The sequence below is a fragment of the Rattus rattus genome, chromosome 9, assembly GCF_011064425.1.
Source record: "Rattus rattus isolate New Zealand chromosome 9, Rrattus_CSIRO_v1, whole genome shotgun sequence".
Lineage (NCBI taxonomy): Eukaryota > Metazoa > Chordata > Mammalia > Rodentia > Muridae > Rattus > Rattus rattus.
In genome coordinates, this window is record NC_046162.1 from 8,796,215 (window position 1) to 8,803,654 (window position 7,440).

Sequence of the window (7,440 nt, forward strand, 5' to 3'; positions counted from 1 at the left end):
ACTGATTCTACCTAGTTGTCCTTGGGCCTCTGTTCCTGTACTGTGCCCTCATGCATCATGTTCATATATACGCACTAAAATAGTAAATGTTTAAATGCTAAGTATTAAAAGTAGGGAACTTATTGGGTGGTGGTCCATGCCTTAACCCCAACACTTGGGAGGGAGAGGCAGGTGAGTTTCTTAAGTTTGAGGCCTGCCTGATCTACATAGTGAATTCCAGGACAGCAGGGCTACACAGAGAGACCCTGTCTCAAAAAAAAAAAAAAGAAAGAAAGAAAGGGGACCATGACTAGAACTCATTTCACTTAGTACCCAACCTGTCTTGGCCCCTGCTATAATAATTCATTCCTTACCTGCTACCCAGGGGGTAAAGCTCTCCCCATTGGAGTTTGAGTGCCTACCACAGTCTTGTGTCATGCTTCTTGTGTAGCCATCACTGATCTGCCTGCCTGGTCTTGCTCACCACTCAGTCAGAGCTTTCAATAAAGGACAGATGAGATTTCAAATGCTCCAAGTTTTTGGATTATAGAAAATGTGAAAATGTGACAACCTGAATGTTCAGCACCCTTAGGGAAGGGCAAGGCCTCCTGTGACCTCAACACTCACAGCCACCTACCTATTCCAGGAGGGTCCCTGCAGATAGCCATGGGGAACTGTTTTGAAACTGAAGTCCTGGTAGATACTAGGGTGCTGAATTGACAAATAAAAACCAGAAGTTGAGAGCAGGGACAGGGCTGCTCACAGGTGACTCCTCAAGCACAGGGCTCCTCTCTTAGAGCCCCTCCCATGGGAGTTCTTTCTCATTTTTCCTTAATCTTGCTCTAAAGAAAAGACATCGAGCTCTTGGAAGGCTGAGGTAGAAAGATTGTTGTGAGTTTGAGGTCAGACTAGACTACGTAGTGAGTTCTAAGCCAGCCTGAGCTACTGAGTGTTGTGCTGCTGTGCCTTAGGACCTGAATCTGATTCCAGGAGTTGTGTGCTGGAAGTAGAGAACCACCTCTCTCCACAGGCACATGGACCACATTCCCCACCTCTGTCAGCTAAATAAAGGTTAGAAGAAGAATTAACTCAGCTGCTTGGGAGGCTGAGGCAGGAAGATGACGAGTTCAAGGACAGTCCAAGAGAGGTCAAGCTCAAAGCTACCGAGTGAGTTCAAGGTCAGCCTGAGCAACTGGCATTCTTTCTCAAACCAGGGATAAGGGGGTTAAAGGAAAGAAAAGAGAGCTGGAGATGTCCTTCAGTGGATGTGCTTGTTGCTAAGTATGTTTGAGACTGGAGGGGAGGAAAGAGAAGAAACCTGATCCAGTCTCTCTGGTATTCATTCTCTGTGTCCCTAACATGGACTGACCACCATGTCCTCAAGGGCAGGTCCTGTAATGGGGCATAACAGGGCACCAGGTGCAGTTTTGTCCCTAAAAGTCTCTGCAGACTGCAGGGGTGAGATAAAGATATAAGGGACATGAAGATGTGAACAGGACGATGACAGGATAGCAAAGGATTTTGGTTCCAAGGTATGAGCTTCCAGGTCTCAGACTGCATGATTTGTCATTTCCCAAAAACAGAGCTGGAGCAGGTGGATTTCTTGTAAAGGGTATTGAGGGAACAGAGGATGAAGCGCAGAGGAAGGCAGATATGCAAGGACAAGTTCCTGTGTCCGAGTGAGCACGACTCACACAAACAGGACTTCCTAGAGGTTTGTCCAGAAGCTGGATCCTAAGTGCCCATTCAGAGAACAAATGGAAGAAGTTTTAGGCTCCTGCTTTTTATTGGTTGAGGGTTGCCCAGTGGGGAATGCCACAGAGAATGAAGCTGATAAATCTAGTTAAAATCCTGGTGGTCAGAGCCAGGGCTGAAATCCACTGAGGTAAAACATGAGGTCAGGGACAGAAATCTTGCAATTCCTCTCCCTCGGGACTCAAAGAAAACTCTCCAAGCCAGATGAACTTTCCAAATAGTTGGGAATGTGGTGAGACCATGGAGCAAAGAAACCCAAAGGAACTCAACTAGGCAAAGGTCCTGCTGCCAGTAGGAATTCCTGGAGTGGTGGTACAGGCCTCCCCCTGGTGGACAAGCTAAGGCATAAAGAGTCCTACCAGGAAGTATTTGATTTAGGTGTGGGCAAATGGAAGAAACTTATTTTCTGACTATAAACATTGCAAAGCTGGAGATATAGTTTAATGGTAGAGAGCCATAGTATTGGAAAAAGAAAGAAAGTGTGCATGTGTTCACATATGTATGCAAATGAGAGAGATGGGGGAGAGGGAGAGGTTTGTAGCAGCTGGATATTGGCAGAAAAGGAAGTATTAATGGAGAACACAAACAGAACAACTAAACAGGATGGTGTGTGTCTATAATCCCAGCTGTCTGCAGGCTACTGCTGAAAGAACACAAGTTCAGGTCTTGGTTACATACTGAGTTGAGGCCAGCCTGGGATACATGAATACACACACACATGCACAGACACACACACACACACACACACACACACACACACACACACACACACACACTCCAGTGTTTGGTCAGCTTGTATGTTTTATCCTTGATGATATTGATCATTTCACCTAGCAGGCTGGAAGTTGGGTCATTTGACCAATTAAATGTGGTGAAAGAGACCTAGGTCACTGTTGGTATTCTGTTTAGGCTCCACTCCCACAGCTACTTGGCAGCAGCCACGTAAGCTCCGCCCCACAGTTGCCTGGCAACAGCCAGCTGTGCCTGAGCCTATAAAAGGGGCTGCTTGCTCCCTCCTCTCTCTCTTACCCCCTCTCTCTCTTACTTCCCCTTACCCTCTCTTCCTCCTCTTGCTCTTTGTTCTTCTCTGTTCTTGCCCCCATTCCCCCCACCACGTGTCCATGGCCGGCCACTTTTTCCTCTCTTCTTTTACTCTTTTCTCATTAAACCTTCCACATGAAACCATGATGTCTGAGTGTCTTCTGTCGGGGCTCGGGCCGAGATTAAAATCCTAACAGTCACTCTTTAGCAGAAGCTTTTAGAAGTATCAAGTGTCTGGATATATCATTCCTTCTGCCTCAGAACTGCTGGTCCCAGTGAAAGCTAAGCACTTAGTCGTCTGCTGTGCTTATAAGGTATTGGAAAGAAACCTTTTCTGTCTGTTTGTTTTTCAACACAGTGTTTCTCTGTGTAGTCCTGGAACTCATTCTGTAGACTAGGCTGCCCTTGAACTCACAGAAATCCTCCTGCCTCCTGAATGTTGGGAATGTTCCAAAATAGTTTGTAGGGGGCAATACACATACACACACACACACACACACACACACACACACACACACACTACATGCAAGTGCAAAAAATCTTTTTAAAGTTAAAAAAAATAATTATATGTTTGTATGCATGTCTCTATATAGGATATAACCTTGTGAGTGCAGGTTCCTGTGGAGGCCAGGAGGATAGCTAGATCCCTGGAATGGGAGTTCTGGGTGATTGTGAACCTCCTGACCTGGGTTCTGGGAGCCAAACTGGTGTTCCACAGGGTCAGCAACCTCTCTTAACCATTGAACTATCTCTCCAGCCTAAGAAATAAATGTTTGTTGTTGTAAAGCTTTGAGAATTGTGCTTGCTTGTTACTACATCGATACTCCATTTGTCCTGAAGAACTGATGCTATTAGAAGAACAATGTATAGAGTTTTTTTACTATGGCCTTCCTGAAATTTTCAGAGAATACTCAGGGTGAAGTCTTTCCCTTAGATGGATCTTGATTTATATTCCAACTATAATCTGGGGGACTTTGGATAATTCATTCCCTTCCATGTGGCTTGTTCGCCACAAGAGTCAAATAAATTATTTAGTTGTTATAACTTCTGTAAAGAATTTTGCTTTGGAGCTGAGGATAAAATTCAGCGGTAGAGCACTGTCTACCATGCATGGGGTTTATTCCCAGCATCAAAAACAAACAAAACAACAACAACAAACACCCCCCCCCCAACAAAAAAGGAATTTCTGGTGCAGGTACAATGTATATAGCCCAGAGCAGGTGCTTAGGGCCTTTGAGTCAGTCAGTGTTACAGCCACCCTGCTTCTGTGGAGCTGTAGTTATTAGTCAGACCTGTGAGAAGCCACCTAGCAAACTAAAGAGACAAAGGTTATTTTGACTCACAGTTTCTAAGAGTTCTTAGCTCTGTAGATTCTGGGCCTGTGCCAGGCAGAGTCATGAAGGAAGTTGGGTGTGGAAGTAGAAACAGCTGTTCACTTCATAGCAGCAGGGCACAGAGAGCTGGGAGACAGCCATCCAGGGACGGTGGATGTATTCAAAAGCTCACCCTCTGGGACATACTTCCTCAACTAGGTCCCAATACCTAAAGTTTCCAGAAAGTTCCAATATAGTTTGTAGGGGGCAAAGTTTCATACTCAAGCCAGAACAGGTATTCATGAATGTGACACTGTTTGATAGTATACAGGAAGACCAGGTCTTTGGGTCCTGATCCCCTGATTGGACTATCTTAGGTCTGCCAGTTTCTGGCTTGAGGGCCCTGGGGCAGCACAGTGCCTGGTGCCTGGTTTCAAAATACAGTGACTACTTTGGGGCTGAAGAGGTGTCTCAGCAGGTAAGAGCACCTCTTCCAGAGGCCCCCACACACACACACACACACACACACACACACACACACACACACACACACACACACACACACACACCATTCTTTTTCTTACTGTTTTCACCACATTTTCCCCTCCTGGACCCATCTTCTTCTTCCCATAAACAACACTTTTTGGAGGATCCAGTCAGTGTCCTGTGCCTTTGATTCAATTCCACAGCTAGCCAGGTGTAGTGGTTTGCCCTGGAGTTATCTGTATTTTGATGGTAATTCCACTGCCTCAAGGACAGCTGCCTAGTCAGTTCTCTGTTGGCCTGTCTGCCTCTATCTCTCTCCTAATGCACCCACTCAAAGGTGCTCTTTCCACCCCTTCTTTCCCCAAAATACCTTTCACACTAGAAAAAAAAAAAAAAAAGACTACAACATGGGACGTTTGGAGGAAACTCTGTTCCCGGCTTCCCCCAGCACCTCTTGAGAGATTGCTAGGATGTAGTACTTCTGGGGAGTGAGTAACTGGCCTGGAAAGCAGAAGTCACTGCAGTCCTCCTGTGGTCTCCTGTGCTCATTGTTTATCCACTGTTCAGCACCAAGAATGGGCCATTTTCCTACCAGACATTCCTCTTCCTGGAAGGCCCAGATGCTCGGTGTGAGTTTATGGACCATGTGAACAGAGCCACCACCTATGTCTAAATGCAGGATATTTTCAACCTCCTGCTGGCTCCCTCAGGCCCTGAAGTCAATAATTCTGTCTTAGTTACCGTTCTATTGCCATAACAAGAGACATCATAACCAAGGAAATGAAGTGCCTTGATTATGGGGGCTTGCTTACAGCTTTCGAGGGTTAGTCCCTGGTCATCATGGTAGGAAGCAGAGAGACAGTGCTGGATCAGTAGACGAGAAGTTTACATCCTTACTTGCATGCAGAGAGACACACATTGGGCATGGCATGGGGTTTTTAAACTTGAAAGCTCATCCCAAATGGCACACCTCCTCCAACAAGACCATGACTTCCAATCCTTCCCAGACAATTCCACTAGCTGTGGACCAAGCATTCAAACATAAGGGGGCATTCTCATTCAAACCACCACAGCTATCCACAGCTATCCACACTCAGGGTTTCTGCGTTGATTATGTTTTGTGTGCATCAAATCATACCATGTGCAATCCAAGGTCAGCTTACCTTCCAGGAAGCAGAGTCAAGATGACGTGATGACAAAAAGTATGTGGGGACAGCACTGTGTTGGGCAAAAGGACAGACAACACTGGGCAGGCACAAAGATCACACTGTAATGTGGACACCACTCATTGCTTGACACCTCTGAGGGTGCTCTTCACGTGCAGAAATGATTGTGGTTGAAAGAAGATTTTTGGTTTATTTTGACCAGATTATTATTTTGACCATGGACACAGTTTGTTTTCTGAGACACTCTATAACCCTTAATGAATGTTGGTGAGTATCTGTACCTACTTCCCAGGGACATAGTTACACACATATATTGAAACCAGTTGCAACATAGTTACATGTGCTGAAATCAATCTCCCTTCAGATCCCAGGGTCAGATATCTGAGTGTAACCACAACCATCCTTTCTGTATCTGGTAGAGGGTGATCTTTATTGGAGCTTCTCTCCCCTCTACCCAAGCAGGGCTTCTCCAGGTAGCCTTGGCTATCCTGAAACTAGATCTGTAGACCAGACTGGCCTCAAATTCACAGGCATTTGCCTGCTTCTGATTCCCAAGTGCTGGACCAAAGGTTTGAGCCACTACCGCCTGGCCAGCTTTTTTTTTTTTTTTTTTTTTTTTTTGGTGTGGCTTTTAATACACCAGCCTTTCAAGATGGGAATCTCAAAATCTTTTCACCAAAGCTATCTTTATATTGGAGGTGTGGTCTAGTTTGAGTATGGTATGGCCTTGTTGGAGGAAATGTAGGATTGGGAGTGGGCTTTGAGATTTCAGAAGCTCAAGACAGGCCTAATGATCAGACATAGAACTCTCAACTACCTGCCCAGCACCATGTCTGCCTGGATGCTGCCATGCTTCCTGCCATGATGATAATGGACTGAACCTCTGAACTGTAAGCCAGCCCCAATTAAATATTTTTCTTTATAAGAGTTGCTGTGGTCACTGTTCCTCTTCACAGCAATAGAACCCTGGCTAAGACACATCTATAACCTCAGTTTGGTATACCTTAATGGATATCTGTTAGCGATATTTGCTGTGGAAAGAGTACAAGGTACCTTCTCCACATGCTCGGTCTCATCAACTTTTAAGGCAAAGCTGAGGTTGCAAGGATCCCCATAGACTTGACTTCAGGTCCTGAGATGGCAGGGACATAGAGGAGAATAGGGTGTAGGCTAATATGATGCTCAGAGCCCAAGGAAACTAGAAGGCACTGAGGTTTGGGGAAGGTGTCTAGCAGGACAGCTTATCAGCCTCTATTCCCTTTTGTCTGCATCCTGGCAGCCACTCAGAGCTATCTGCACCACAATTCTCCACAGAGCTCAGTAAAGTGACATAAAGTATCTGGAGAGAACTATGTGAGACTTTCTTCACATAGAATTTTCTCTCTTTTGGGGGAATCAGTCAGTTCTACCTCACACTGTGAACTAAGAGCTCTAGGGCAGCTATGAGGAGAGCAGGGCCCTCTTCCACACAAGGCTGCTGAGCCCTCATGCAACTCCATGGGAGCCATATTGCCTTGCTCCTGCAGACTACCCTTCAGGGTAGCTCATTTATGTAAGCACCGCTGTAAACCTCATCCAAGTCAGATCCTCAGAAACTACTCTCTCCAAAGCTCTGACTCCCTCCTCCCCCAGAGTCCTTTCCTGGGCTGGGCACCTCTCTTTACTTTTTCCCATGACACATCACAGCTCGGTGCTATCTG